Source organism: Gambusia affinis, linkage group LG05 (genome assembly GCF_019740435.1).
Source record: "Gambusia affinis linkage group LG05, SWU_Gaff_1.0, whole genome shotgun sequence".
Lineage (NCBI taxonomy): Eukaryota > Metazoa > Chordata > Actinopteri > Cyprinodontiformes > Poeciliidae > Gambusia > Gambusia affinis.
The window spans coordinates 2,093,565-2,109,636 of record NC_057872.1 but is presented as its reverse complement, the minus strand read 5'-3'; the positions used below and the strand labels follow the sequence as shown (position 1 = coordinate 2,109,636).

Genomic DNA, 16,072 nt, shown 5'->3' with positions numbered 1-16,072 from the left:
CTGGCACACTGTTTTCATTTTGCACCCTAGAAAGCAACGCTCCCTAATTCACATAATCAAGCAACAACTTCTGTCCTTAGATGTTGCATTTACATAACATACCTCATGAGAGGGATCAGTTATATGGCAGCTGCACAAAACATTAAAAATAGTGCAAGAAAAGTAATTTTATTTATTAATACTTGAAACAGGATCATGTGAGAAGCATCTGGCTCCTACAGCCAATAGCAACTGCTATCCGGTGTGTGTGATAATGGGTCATGAATGGAGGCTCTGGCAGATCTTCAGAGAATACGTGCTGACTTTATTTACTTAAAAAGTCAATATTCTGTAAATAATATTGATGTCCTCTAAATTGATCATTTAGAGAACCATCTAAATGGTTAATGTTTCATTTATTATAGTTCAAAAGTAACTCTAAACAGCTAGGTTTTAAGGCTTGATATAAAGTAACTCAGTGTTTCAGCTGTTTTGCTGAAGTTTGCTCTAGATTTGGAATGCATAGAAGCTGAATGCTGCTTCTCCACGTTTGGTTATGGTTCTGATGTAGTCCAGAACCAGAATACCTGAAAGCTCTAAACAGAAGGTTGGTAAAACACCAGCAGATCTTAAATGTATTGTGGTGCTAAACCGTTTAGTGATTTATAAACTAGCAACAGTTTTTTAAAATGTATTCTCTGAGCTATAGGGAGCCACTGGAATGACTTCAGAACTGGGTGATGGGCTCTATCTTATTGGTTTTAGTCAGAACACTAGCAGCAGCGTTCTGGATCAACTGCAGCGAGGATCAATTTTTTAGGCAGACATGAGAATACCCTATTGCAGTAATTAATGTGACTAAGGAAAAAATGGATGGGTGAGTTTCTCTATGTCTTTCTGGGACATAGAGAAATGTCCCAGAAAGACATTTCCTCTAATCCTGCAAATGTTCTTCAGGTGATAGAAGGACGACTTTGTAACTGTCTTCTCAACGTTACATATTTGGGGCCTGGTCACTAGTTTGTAGCTTTAATAACTGAAACTGTGTGCTGACTATGATTGGTCCTCTTTAGGTCCAAAAAGGTGGTGTTAGTTTTACAACCAGGCTCAATGGTAGATAAGCCTAGCTAAGTATGAGTGTACATGTTAGAAGTTTTCAACATATGCACAAGACAGAATTATTTGTAAAGTATCTTTTATCTTCACTAGGTTAAAAAAGCATGTATGTTTTAACTCTTACAACTTGCCTGATATTTGGCTAAATGCATAATATCGGGCAGTTACATATTGTTCAATACTAGCTGGTTATTTGACCATGTTTTTCAGAATTATTAGAGTTCATTTAGTTTGCTTAGTTTCATGGAACAGACTATATGTGACTTTTCGTTTCATTCAAAAATAAATATTTTATAGTTGATGTGTACATGATATCCTTTGTAGTAGTTTATCTCTAGTAACTGTGTGAGTAACTGTAGTAGTGCTGCATCTTCACATTTTTCTAAATCCTGAAATGCTAAAAATCTTCAGTCCTTATTTTTATTTGGTTTCAGAAGAATACCTTTTGTCAAAGAAAATGTCTGGCTTTTCAGGCAATTTTACAACTCACAAAAAGCCAGGTGGTAAAAGCTTACTCCAGCGCACCAAATGCCACTTTTGTATGCGGACAGCCTTGGTTTGTGGAGAAAAATAAGCCCTACAATTGTAAACAGTGTAGGTGCTGCAGAGCAGCGTGCCCCCTCGTGTGACTCTGCAGGACACAGAAGGATGGTAAATACAGGCATGGCAGGACAGAGTGACTAGATCTGCAGCTTCTCACCACCCCCACTGCTTTTCATTCAGTCCTCCACTCCTTTCCCAGCTGTCATTATCAGCACCACAAGGCTTAAGCTTAGCCTGTGCAGGCAACTGAGCAGAAATAAGCCGACACCCTGGCCACAAATGCTGCATTCATCACAAACAAGCACGGAGCAACATGAGACCGCATCCTGTCTAAGAGTGCATGAGAGGTTAACAAGATGATGTTGTCAAACATATAGCATTATTTTACACAAAGTAATAGGCTTTTTTATTAATTTTGACATTTTTTTAGGGATTTTTGATTTGGTAAGATAGTGATGCACATTTTCTCAGGTGAAAAGCCCCTGAAATAGAATGTATCAGCAGACTGCGCGCCACCACAACAGCAAGTTTATCAGTTACTCTGAAACCTTTTCAAATGAAATATGAGGAAAATTTTATGTGAAAATGATTTTATATGCCTATGAAAGTAGTCATCCAATTTTAATAAACTGATTCAAAAAGTCAACTGATTTAAGAATTTCCTGTTAGCTTTCTGCAGTAATATAACCAATTGCATGTTTTATATTGTATTCATCTATCTAGAATAGTCAGATGCATTATGAATGATAAAGTGGCTTGGTAAATAGGAAAGTACTCCCTCAGTTCAGTTGTTTTAATGTATAAAGGTTCAAGGCTTTAGTGCATTCTAAAAGTATTTCAATCTAACCAAAGGTGAATAAAAGTACACATGACAGATTCCCCGATGAGGTTGTTCAAAACAGAAAAACTGAGAAAAAAATGAAGTAGACCCCAAACTGAGTACAAAGAAGAGTTGGATATACTGAGTCAGAGAATAAGACTGTTCCTTTGCTGCTACCTTCTTCTCTGTGGAGTTTGGCTATTTCGCATATTCCAGAAACAATTCAAGTATTTTCTCAAGTCAGCCTCCTTCAGTCAATATGTTAGCAGCTTAATGGTTTTTTTAAGACAAAAAAGTAACCAAGTTCACACAGTCTTATAACCCACTGATAGTTTCTTGTTGTATATGCTGGTATTTTGAGAAATACATGTTCTGTGGACCTGAAACGTGAGAAAATGATGGGGATTTGAAGACATTTGTAACATTATATTTGAAATATGTATTGCTTTTGATGGTCTCACATTCTGAATCATCTGTGTAAAGTTGTCACCAGAAATTTACACACAACAAATAACTCATACAAGTTGTTTCTGTCATTGTGGGAAGTTAAATAACGCCAAAATCCCTTGTTTTAGGTTGGTTAGAATGAACAAAATTATTTCTATTTGCTAAATCCCACAATAATGAAAAATAAGAAAATGTCAGATTTATCCATTGACGTATCCATTAGATACATTTCCTCAGTATCTGGTAGCAATGCCTATGAAGTGTATGACCTGGGTCAAACCTCTGGGGTTTCCTTCCAACAGCTTCTCACAATAGCGTCCGGTCCATTCCTCCACACAGGATTGGTGGAAGTGACTCAGGTTCCAAAAGAACTGAGTCACAAACCTGAAGAGGAGTGTGAGAGGGCTCACTCCCACACATTCCTCATAAGGTAATGGTATTTTACAGCTGTAGTTGGCAAACTGCAAGTCAGTTAAGCCTCCATGTCTGCTAAGGTGCAGACTGTAGTTTTTCTACACCCGCATAAAGTTCAACAACTGAAATCTATTATTTTGCTAAAATCAACATATTGACAAACATAAATAAATTGATTAAGGTTGTAGATACTATCTTAACAGTTTCAATTTGTTACATCAGCAGCAATTCAGGAAGTTGTTAGTACTTTGTTTTAAATATCTGACATCATGTTATGCTTTTGAACCTTTTTGTAAACATAATAAAATGAACCACACCTTATACAAGTCATTGAATCATTCACGGGCCCCTGAAAGCATGATGGCATCCTGAGGAGGTAATTACAAGATTTGGATGTAGTGTGTTGGAGCAAAGACAAACGCACATCAATCCCGGAGGGACAGGAAACAGACACAGCTCGGATCAAGAGTTGGTCGAATGTTTGAAGTTGTTTGATGAAATATTTTAGTTGATGGAATGTACAGACAGAACCCACATAGATCTCAAAGATGATGTGTGAGTTTTAACAAGCAATTTGAAAGTAATTACATTGCGTCTTCACTGGGTGGGGAAATGAGAGGCACCGGCATGGACGCTGCAGTGAGGGCTTCACTGTCAGCTTTGATGAAGGATAGTTACAGGTTGGGCTTGCATCAGAGTGTGTGACAGAGTGTGACTCAGTTTTAAAGATGCATTTACTTTTTCTCTTGTAACATTTAGGCATAAAATTAACACTTTAGATTTTCACTGGAAGAATTTGGAGTGGCTTTGACAGCTTGGGATAAAAGTGTTTTATTTGGAAATAAAACAAAAGCATTCAGAGAAGGCATGCATACAGAACAAGCATCCTTTTTTTTTTACAAAAAAAAACAAAATAACATGTGTTGTTATTAAATAAATGTATTTATTAAAGCCTGATGTCTTCTAAGCTTATTTGAGAATGCTAATCATTTGTATGAAGACAATTGGACAATATACATCTAAAAGGTACTTTTAATAAGCAAAATTTGATAAGAGAATGGGTGGCACTCAACTTGAAACCAGATTTTCGTTTGCCTCTGATCAATGAAGCTGAGAGTAAAGAGTACAATACATCATTATCAAAAAAACTGACAGTGAAGGTTCAGAGATTGCCTGAAAAAGTAAACAATCTTTCTTCTCAATCTTTTTCTTCATCAATCTCTTTCAATGAATCATTCTGTCGTTGCTTGCCAATGCTCCGTACCTCCATCATATAGTGTTATATTTATATTTTGAACAAAATTCCAGTCAGTCGGTCAAGTGGTAGATTAAAGTCAGGTCTACCCTGGTAAAACTTTCTGTTGTGCAGAAGACGTAACCAGTAAACCCTTGTCTTGTCTTGTGGGTCAAAAGTGACCCATTACCATGTTTACTTGTAGGAGAAATACCCTAAAAACCATCTGTTTCTGGCTTGAAATATTATGAAGTTTTCTAAAATGTGGGCTGTACACCGCTAGGGTACAAGGATTGTCTTATGGGTCATTTTTGACTTGTGCATTATAACAGCACTTAAGCACCAAAAAAAAAAAAATAATAATAATAATAAATTCAAAGGCCATACACAAATTTTCTCTAATACACATACACACAACACCCCGTGCACACACCTGCATCCTCTCCACTCCCTCCTACATGCACATATCAAAGAAACTGGATTGATGTAAGAATTGAACTTGCAATGACCTGCACCTGCACTCTCAATCTGCAGCTAACCTCTCACATCACACAAGTTCCTAAACACAACATAAAACAATCTCAGACATAATAAAAACAAATTAGGTATAGAGGATATGAAGGTACGTTGAATTTGAGTACCCTCAGATTAGTAGACGTTTCACTGTTCAAAAGGTCCTACCCTTGCACATACTGTCCTACATGGAATCTAGAGCATAAAATTTTGAACAAATTCTTGTGCTGACAATGTTCAATGTAGGAGCCTCTCCATATAGTGAAGAATATCTTCATGTTACGAAGATTTTCTTGAACATCTTGTGTTGAACATTTTGCGTTCAATGTGGAGTGTTCTTTATCTTATGTTCAGCATGGGGTGGGAAGGAAAGAATTATCTTCATCTTATGTTGAAGATGTTCATCATGAAAGCATCTTTATAAAATGAAGAACATCTCCACCTCATGGGGATGTTCATCATTTTATGTTCAATGTGGGGTGGGAAGAATAGGATGTTCTTCGGGTTATGTCGAAGATGTTCAACATAAGAACATCTTATAAGTTCAATACGGTCATGCTGCAGCATTGACTTTGCTGTCCCAAAGCAACTTTGTAGCAATATTGCATATAAATACATACACACATGCACCCATATATGTCTGCAGTTTACTAGTGTGTTTTTCTTTACACAACAAAGTTTGTGACCTAAAAGAACTTCAAAGCAGTGAAACATGAGAATAACCCCAGGCCTTTATTCTGTGTAAGCACATTACTGTCATGGGTCTGGAAATCGAGTCCATGGGAAATGATCACCATTAAAAGAGCAGTGCTGTCTCTGTAGAAAAAGACTGACTGTAATGAGGCCGACTCATTTTGGCCAATCTGCTCATTTTGTCATCTGAAACATCCTGAGTCCCATCTCAGATTAAAACGCCACAACTAATTATCTCTCTTACACAGTACAACTAACTGACTCAGGTCAATGGATATATAAATGTGTTAGATACGATTCATTTACCAACCCAGAAATGTCTGGTGGAATTATTCCACACTTCACGACATACAGCAACAGTTCCCTTTTGACCCTGATGTTTATGTGAAGCCTTAGGCAAGTTCAAGAACTCTGATATGGATGAAGAGATTAATTTCTTCATCAAATTATCTAATATCTAGCTTAGAGAAACCAGGAACAAGCTCATTAATGTTCTGATAAATAAGATTATAATTTTTAATGACAGACAAGTACCAATTAATAATAAAAAAATCTATTTAATTATTTTTTTTTTCATTTTACAGTGCCAATTAACAATATGGGTAATCTCAAGGCACAATGCAAAAACAAGATGAATTTAAAAAAAAATGCTTCTGATCTGCTAATTTGAACAGTTGAGTGTGATTTAAAACTGTTATTTAATTAGATTTTCCACTGGACAGTTCTTTGCATCATGTCAATATCTAGAGTATTGCCTAGATATAGACACACTTCTTTCACATGTCTAAGAAATCCTTTAACCTCCATGGCAACCATTCAGCTGTGGAAAACGCCTGGGTGGACCAAGCAATGGCTTCAAGTCTCAGCTGCTCCTCTGAGCCCAATCAGCTCCTTCAAACTCACTGGCAGCAATTAGCAAACACCTGGTGGAACAGAACATCTGCTGTGCTGCTTCTCAGTGAAACACTGGAAAAAATGTTGCTCAGTGAGAGATGTCATGACGACTTCCTGAAGGTGGAGTTTCAGAAAGCGCAGGGCCATTTCTCAGTACTCATGTACACAAGTCATTTATTGAAATTCACTCAGCTTCTGTGAATTTCAATAAATTGTCCAGTTAGAAACAGAAATTATTTTACCATTCATAATTGGGACAAACATTAACAGATATCAAATATACATAAATAAGAAAATGTGATTTCTAAGTAGAAACACCTTAAAATTAATGGGATTAAGTGTTTTTATTGTAAAAAGCTTAAGTTAATAGAAAACAATTTATCACCTCAAATTATTTTTTCATACTTCTGTTACCAGTGAAGCTTGAGTCTTGTTTGCCACCTTCATCAAATTATTTGTTTATAAAATATTTATCTCAAATGTCAAATCATAATAGATGATGGCCAGCCTGAGTCATGCAGTTAACTGATTCTTTCCTTATTCTACAAGTTTACCAGGGATTCACAAAAAGGGGAAAGTTAAAAGGATTATTTCATATTTAATGTTTTACCCACCTGGATCTGCACAGAGTACCTGTCACTCAACTGGATGTTTATTTTATAACTACTAAACACTGATTTACAAACTAATGTTTCCTTTATTATCATACTCAAGTATACTCTTGTATAGAAGTATAGGAAGAAACAAAAAACTTTTGTAGGAATGTCTTCATTAGAATAACACACGTGCTTTTCATTATATATCCTCTGAAAAAGCTGCTGAGAGTCAAGAAATACAGGTTTTCTCCCCGACACACACTGACACACACTTGCTGTGTTAACACTGCAAAAACACACACACACACAAAAAAAATATTCAAGCAGATAATCAGCCAATAACTCCAGGAAATTCATACTGAGACTGAAACTGTTGAAAGCAAATACCATGATTTAATAGATTTTCTCTAAGAAGATGAGTAGACAGTGAAGAGGACAATGGCAGGACATAGGAATGAAAAGAATCTCTGGGAGTTTTTGGGAAGCTGTACGTAAACCTGGAATTGTAGTCTGCTCACCTGAAGAGTTACCTGCATAAAACTGAAAAAATAAGAGTTCACTCTCATACATGAAATGCCAATCTTAGGGAAATGTGGACTTTTTTATTTGCAAATTAAAGTATATTTCTCTAATCATTAAGGGATGTTGTATTAAAATATTTTTCCTACCATGAACTTAAATGCCCAAAAACGGTTAATTAGCAAATAAAGATAATTGGTTTTGAAAGTCTGTGTCAACACAAATTACAAAATACCAATATTAACTAAATAAAAAATATAAAAAATGTCCTAAGAGAAAATATATTTTCTATTCTGCTATTTGCAGCTAACTACTGTAGACACTTTATATCTCACTTTCAACTGCTATGAACAGATAACAAGGAGTGACAGTGACTTGCTGAAATCAGGCTGTGGTTAGCGGGGAAAGAACGTTCCAACCACCCGTTAAACCGGCAGCTCCCTAAATTTTAAAGTATAAATGAGCTGGATGAACTGAGTGGATAGATGAAGCTATAAGGTTTACTTTACCGCCTAAAAGCAAATTAAAATGAGTTTTTGTAGCAATTAATAGTGATAAAAGTGCAATACATTTCTGTACTGACCTTCTCTATTTACCACTGCTGGTGGCGCTTTGCATTGTGGGATATCTTGCTGGCTCAAGTCCGCAGAAGGATGCATCAATGCATCCTCGATAAAATGGGTGGACCAAGAACACATCCGGGTAATTTGAGCGTTCTTGCCTGGATGAAGTACTTGTACTTAAAGTAAGTACAAGTACTGTTCCTCTAGGAACTGCTGTCGATGACGTTTCACAGGGAAGCGAGAACATAAGTACAGACGAGAACGCATATTGTGAAACGGCCCAGTCCAAGAGACAGAAGCCCAATTTGAAGTTGCTAATTTACCAAGTCAAATTTGATATGTATAACACTTTCATAACAACGGAAGATGACATAGTTACTTGATTATGCTATAAAATGATTCAGTGTGGCTAGAAAACACATAGTAATGGATCTAAAAAAATTAAATAAAAAAGAAACACTATTTGCTGATGCAGATGTTAGGGCTGATATATTGTGCATCTAGAAATGCATTTCATGCAATTTGCCACAAGTCATGTAGCAGAAAGAGCAAACCTGCAGAAGATACTTTTAGATATTGCTTGTCAAATCTGAATGAGCTTGAGATTTTTTCCAAAACAATTAGTAAAACCAAAAAGTAAAGACATAACACACACACACACACAAAAAGCTTGCAGCTAAAGATTGTTCTAAAAGTATTGGATTGGGGAAGATAGAATACAAATTCACATAAGTTCAAAATATTCAGATTTGAAGTATACTTTTCAGATAGTTTATAAAATAAATAAATAAATAAATAAAATGGAAACCATGCATTTCCTTTTTCTCAGACTTTACAGTTAGAAGCCAAATTTTGCTTTAGATAGAATTCCAATGAAATATAGAAATTTGCAGTTATAGTGTGCGATTCGGTTCAACAAACACACACATTCTGCAAGGCACTAGGACATTGTTCTGTCTGTAGCACACAAGGCCAATGTGGAGGGATAGACACCTCATCCCCAGCAGTGCATCACAACAGGCTTTAACTGCAGGCTGATGAGATACTCCATGAGCCCACTTTATTTTGGATGGTTACATTAATTTGCTTTACACAAAGAAACCAAATTATTTCACAGAAATCATAGGCTTGATTCGTTTCTCTTCTTTGTAAATTAAATAAATTTAGTCTGAATCATAAACCTGATTTCCTCTCTTGAAATAAATTACAACGTAAACTTAGGACAATGTTCCCATAACTTTGAAATGTTTGAACCTTTAATTTGTGATTCTTGAGCAAAGGTTTTCTAAGTGTATTACCCTGCAACAAATAGTTACCACAACTCTTTAAAATCCTTCATCACCCTGTCAGGTTGAGGCAGTGAACATAAGCAATGAATGTCATGCCAGATAATCCTACTTTTTTTTAATATCTCTCTTTTTATCAAAAAGTATGGAATAGGGAAATATAGTAAAATATACACAGGAACTACACTGATATCCTACTGCTGCAATAAAGCAGGTCAGACGAAACCCTGTTCTCTGTACAACTACTGTGTCCAAACCACTACAGCATGAAATTTAAGTTTGCTTATAGTTGATGATTAAAGTAAACAGAAGTTTTGCAAAAGCTGTGAAGAAATTCAATTTGCCTGACAAATTGCCACATGGCAAATTTGTATGAAAGGATCGAAGGAGGGAAAGAAACTCAAAAGGCAGTGTGTTTTAAAGCTCAACCTTCTACAGTCATCTCTTCAGAGAAGGAAAGAATGATGAGTACTAAAACCACAGTCTGTATGTTTAAAAATGGGCTCTGCTTTGTCGCCTCTGTTTACCATCACCTCCCTAGCTGACGCTGCCTAACTGAAGAGGGGATCTTTTTGGGGTTAATAAATCTCCCACATGTTCCTGTTCTGATCTCAGGTCGTTCTGTTTGCACTGCCTTACTTTAAAAACAACCTTCAGTCTCAAGAGGAAAGCAAGAAAACAAAAACACCTTTGGACAGTGAAATTGCCTTGTCACACAAAAAGAAGGCATTATTGTGATAAATCACCTCATTTTTTTTCCATAACTAAAGTCTGCCATGGTGAACTTTCCAGTGGCACCTACCATCGTGAACTCTGATATGGATGGACTTTACAGAATAACAGAGACTATGGCACCTCGCAGGAACACTTACTGGTTCAATTGTTTGTATTATATGTATGCTTCCTCTTGGTCAAATTGTGAGCGAGTAAGGGGAAATTTTTCATTGTAATGCTTAGGATATTCAGATTTACTCAGCTACTAGGATCACTTCACTTGAGGTTTCATGAACTCTCAAACTTTACATCTGGAAAATTGCCAAACATTAGAAACATTTTGTCCATAAGTTATGCTGAAAACCTAGTCCAAGGATTTGTAACTTAAAGACTGGGCCACAGAAGGTTTTTACTCTTATAGTTCAAAGAGTGCAGTTAATAGTTTTAAATTCCTAAACTACAAAAAGTATTTTTATTAAATCTGTTTAATTCAGTTCATAGTTGATAAATTCAAATCTTGTAGATTTGTATCTAGAATGGATTGTTCTCCAAATTAATGAGTTCTTCAAAAGTGAAATAGCCCTTTAATAAAGTGCTGATAGTGGATTAAAAATTGGGCATAGACTTTAGTATTGCAATGTCCCTCTTAGTGTTTACAAGCTACTCATTTCTTCTTTGTCTTTCTATTATGTTTTCCTTTCTATACTATAGGTGCTATATTGCTGCCACTTGACAATGGTGAGCCCTTCAGAAATGCTAATTTAACTAGGTGTTTTCATAACAAGAGACAAAAAACTTAAGTCATCTACATCAACACTACAGAAACGTTAGTCACTAGTTGTTTTCTTCCTAAAATAATGAGTCTAAAACATAGAAATAGAACAAGACCTTATTAGTCTCCTGTTTTATTCCTTCTTACATGTGAAAAAAACAACAATTATTTTGTCCAGAAGTCCTTTAAAATTCCAGCTAGTGATCCAGGCTTTTGTATTACAATAAACACTATAGCCTCTAAAGTATGTAAATTTAATAAATTTTTTCATGTGTAAAAGATGGCTCTCCTCCACCTCCTCCAAGTGCTACTATTGCTGTCTGAAGAAATGCACTGCTCCCAGTCAATGACAACCTAACAGAGCCAGTAGGAGGGTCTTACTGTTGTCAATAAAGATTGCATACTCACTGCTTAATGTGCTAATGGTGGAGAAACAACTTTCTGTTTCAGGAAAACTGCTAATCCACCGTCATTGGTAGCCATACTAACTAGCCTGATAAGTCATGGCAGGCTCCGGTGACTAGGAATTGTAGTGTCGCAGAGAGAAAAAGGGAGGCTTTACAGTACTATGACCTTCCTCCTTGTTCTGACTGGTTGTTTCTGACACAGTTGTATATTTCTAAGGTTAGTACATGATGGACTGGGAGAAGGCAGAGGAGCTTGATTTTTTTCACAGATTATCTTTGTCATGCTATGCTGTCACAGCAAAGAGATAATTATAGCAAATATGTAAAAATGTAGATATATGTGTTTTTTTTTATTTTTGCAAACGTTACATACATCAGCTTTAGTAGATCAAAGTAGGTATGAATATTCACTTACTATATATAAACATTTAAAGAGGGAGCGGTTCTTTTATAGGGACATTTGTTCAGGAGGTGACTATGATCTGTATGCCTATAAGTCTTCGAAGCAGGTTTTATCTCAGTAACATCATCGAAACTCATGTATCGAGTTAGACCTCTGATGTTGTGTATTTGCTTTTAAACACACACTTACACAAAAATTTAACATTAAATCTCTGAACAGAAGTTTCTGATTTACACTGATGTAACTCGGTGCCACATCAGTTTGTGCTCACACAGAATGCTGACTGTGCAGAATCAAGCAAGAGAAACACAGGGTAAGATTAGCACTACTTCAACACATACTGACTCAAGCGAAGATCAAAAGAAGCCATCTGAGAAATTCCTCAAGAAAGAGTAGGGACGTATTTGCTAAAAATGGTGCCCAAGTTCTGAGTAGGGTTTTGAGCATATACCTGGTTTAATATTTAAAATGATGCAACCAGACAAGATACATTGAGGTTGAGGTCACAATAAGAGAAAAAATTAAGATGTAGCTGCAGGCATCAGTTGAAATCAGAAGTGCAGCAGGTTGAACCAGTGGTACTGTGAGGTCCAGAGACAATGAGAATAACTAAACCTCTGACAACAGCAGATGCTACAAACCTGTGTGTGGGAGTTATGCTGGGAGACGATCTACGCTGGACGTAGCTAGTTGAGTGACTGCTGACACTCTTCAGTGACGTCAACTGATAATCCCTCTATGTGTCAAATCATAAATACAGAAACAGAAAGTCATTGCAATCATTTAATCAATCAATGGTGCAATCACATTTTCAATAACTATGGTGCAGTCACTATTTTTTTTAGCAAAAAAAAAATATTTTTTTTGCTAATTATTTTTCAGCAGACATCATGCTTAAAGAAGAAAAAAAGTAAATTACTCATTTACCGCACTCAGGTGTCAGGTAATTTTTACCATTGTCTCCCAGCAAACTCCTCACTGTGTCTCTATGTGCCTCATAATCCATTTGAACAAATTGATGGAAAACAGTATTCAGGGGGAACAAATAACACTGAAAATGTTGTGAAATTTTTCTCAAGGACTGAGAAATGCTGAACCTTTCAGAGCAAAATCTAATAAAAAATGTTTTTACACATCTTTGCCATAAAGAGCTTGTCTGCTCACCCTTTTATCCACTAGGAAGAGCAGCACTTGTAGATTATAAGGGCTTTCTAAATGGTTTTGCTCTAATAAGGCAAGAAGGGTAACGTCAATGCTGTACCAAAACAAAGGCAGGAACTGCGCACACAGGGTAAATTGACCGGGTTTGTTTGAGTTGTCCACTTATTCACTGTGTATGTCTTTATTTGGCTTCACTGAGCAGCAGTGGTAGAAAGCCCCTGGTGCATTTTTGAACACTTGATTGCAGCATTACTTCAACTCAGCTGGGATTCATGGCTTCAGTTGAGGTATTATTTCAGCTTTTCGATGTTAATAAGCTACTCCCAGTTGTAAACCATCTTGTTGCTATGGTTATGCATAATAACAGATAATCAAAAGTAACAAAAAGCATCAGCAGAAATTCTTCCAGCTACCTGCCACCCACATCAAAGTAAAATAATGGTCCAAAAGTATATTTTTTCTGTTTTCAGAAACAGAGAAATTAAAGTTTTAAAAAAGTTACAAATCTGAAATAATAACTACTCCAACTCACTGTCACTTTGAGCAGAGCAGTTCTAGAAATGTCCATGTTGTTGATTTAGTTTGAAGGAAAGCATGACCCCACTGGTGCTATTGATACTTGATATATAGATTTCTCTTGTTTTCTTGATCAACCTAATAAAGAGGTCTCACTGTGCCACATCTGCTTCAAGTTTTCTCGCAATCATCATACATCCTTATCAAGTTTTCATATTTCATCTGTCAAAGAAAGAAACACCATCGGTAAGAGAGGATATGATTTTCAGCTGTCCACTGCTTATTATCTATTTCATTGCTTTGTGTAAAATAATCCAATGAAAATCATGCTATTAAAATTATATTAGGATCCCTGTGAGCCCAACCCAGTGCGATGTCAGGAAACATTTAGAATTTGAACTGCAATCTGAAAAACTCAACTTCTCTTTTAGTCCCAGCAACCTTCCTACGTGAGAACAGAAATATTCTCTGCTCTTCAGAGGGAGGCCCACTGTACCAAACCACACACTAATATCTATGCAAGACTTCTGGGCATGTTTTGCTCTTTGTGTGGACTGGGGCTAGTTTGTTTCAGCTGCATGGTCAGAGACAAGACAGCAGGGTCATTGCAGCTGCCATGCCAAAAGTGTCACAATAAATTGCGACACTTTTGTGTGTTGCCAGAGTCTGGCAATTTATAAGGCTGGCAACACAGTTTGAGCATGCGTAGATTGACTATAGACCAGCATGGACAATGACCATTAATCCACGATCACAGTCATGGTGAAGCCAAACAGGTGTGCACACAAGTTATCACTGCTGCATCCATCTTAATAGAAAGCCATGAAAGTTACTCAAAACAACCTGGAACGTATTCAGGTGTGAAAGGGTGGTGAGTGGTTATCAATACTCAGTTACTCAGCTAAGACACTGGGAGAGAAACCACCAGCCATCTGTACAAAATAACCACACACATTTTACCAGCGACATTAGATAATGCTGTTGCTCACTGACTGGTAACAAGACCTGGTGAAGAAATCTTCCCATAACAAGAGACACAAAGTGTTTCTCCTGTTTGTGGCCTCCTGATTTCCACAATGCTTTTGTGTTACAAAGCCACTTTTATTATTCAGTGTAAGATCTTTCAGGGCAGAGTGAGAAAACAGGAAAGCAAGAATTATGCCAGATGAGTGAGAGGTGGCACCCCTAAGGCCTTTGCTCCTGTCTCAAGTCTTCTGCTTCCTCCATAGGGTTTTCTTTGAGTGTCGTCTTGTTTTTGACTCCACCCATCTTCCCATCATCTCTAATATCCCTTTGGGATCTATAAAGTATCTTTGAATTTGATCAGTTAAAGAGACATATCTCCAGAATGATGCCATCATGATTTGTTTTCATAGTGTGGATGCCGTAATAACTTCTTTCAAAGTTGACATTAGAATTTCCTTTGTTTTTTTCCAGAATTGCACAATTTTTTAATCCCATAGTCCCTGACTAATGTTCTCCTGGCCTGGTTGGTTATTTTAGGTAGATGTCCATGTCCTGGTAGTTCTAGTTTGTCCATTCTCTCTGCATGTTCAGAAGATGGATTGGACAGAGCCCTGTGAGATCTTAAAGCTGGGATATTGTTTAAGAACCAGACCCAGCTTAAACTTTCTACTCTAATGTCCCTGTAGTGTCATGATTTGGTGGTGAGGCAGAGCCAGCAGACCCAGGTAGAGATGAAATGGATGATTTAATAATATTATGATGCAAAGCCAAAATCCAGAAGTCCAGAACACAAAGACGTGGAGAGCAATGAACACAACTGGTGACAACTGGAAACTAGACAGACACGTCGAGGACTTGACAAGGAACAAAGAACACAGACAGGGTTAAATACACAGAGGGTAATAAAGGAGACAAGAAACTCCTGGGAACAATCAAGGGGACAACACAGAAACACAGAAACTCAAAATAAACACAGAAAAGGAACAGATCCTGTCATGTAGTGGGCTGTTCTCAGTTGTCACGTCAAATAAAGTCAAATCTTATTTTGAAATTTTCAGTAAAGTCAATCCTTTCATTGACAGTGAACCCTATTTTCATACAAGATTGTTGTTTACAAATGGATTATTATTTTTACTATATGCACACAATCGTCTGACAGCTCTTGTGCCTTCGGTGCCACAGCATATCAGAATGTTTCTGTTTGATCACAAATAATGAAAGCACCACTGAACATAAGCAAACTGGTTAAAGGTAAGCAAGAGTACTAAAGCAGAGCAGTTAGCAGTCAGAAAGCCCTCTGCCGGGTGAGATTTTCTCCTCATCCTGCAGAACTCCCATGTTATTTCACAAACAAGGTCTGCTTGTCCACAACACTGCTTTCTCTTCCTCTTCAATACTACATGTGGATTTGCAAGGATAAAGTAAACAGTTAGAAGGGATATTTCAATGGAGCATTAAAGATCAGTTATCTGTGTTTGTTCTCCGTCACAGCCTTGGCCTTAGGAGGACAAACACC

At 36.8% G+C, this 16,072-nt stretch overlaps 1 protein-coding gene across 6 annotated transcripts in view; it reads right to left on the bottom strand.

Moving 5' to 3' along the window:
- Positions 1–16,072, bottom strand: part of tsnare1 (T-SNARE Domain Containing 1) — a 143,021-nt gene that overhangs the window by 112,552 nt on the left and 14,397 nt on the right. Inside the window, exon 1 of one of the 6 annotated variants that reach the window (XM_044116730.1) lies at positions 12,555–12,629. The exons of the other annotated variants lie outside the window; for them this stretch is intronic. The gene's annotated coding sequence lies outside the window, so the exon portion shown is untranslated. Of the gene's footprint in view, positions 1–12,554; positions 12,630–16,072 lie in introns of those variants that run through there. 6 annotated transcript variants of the gene reach the window in all.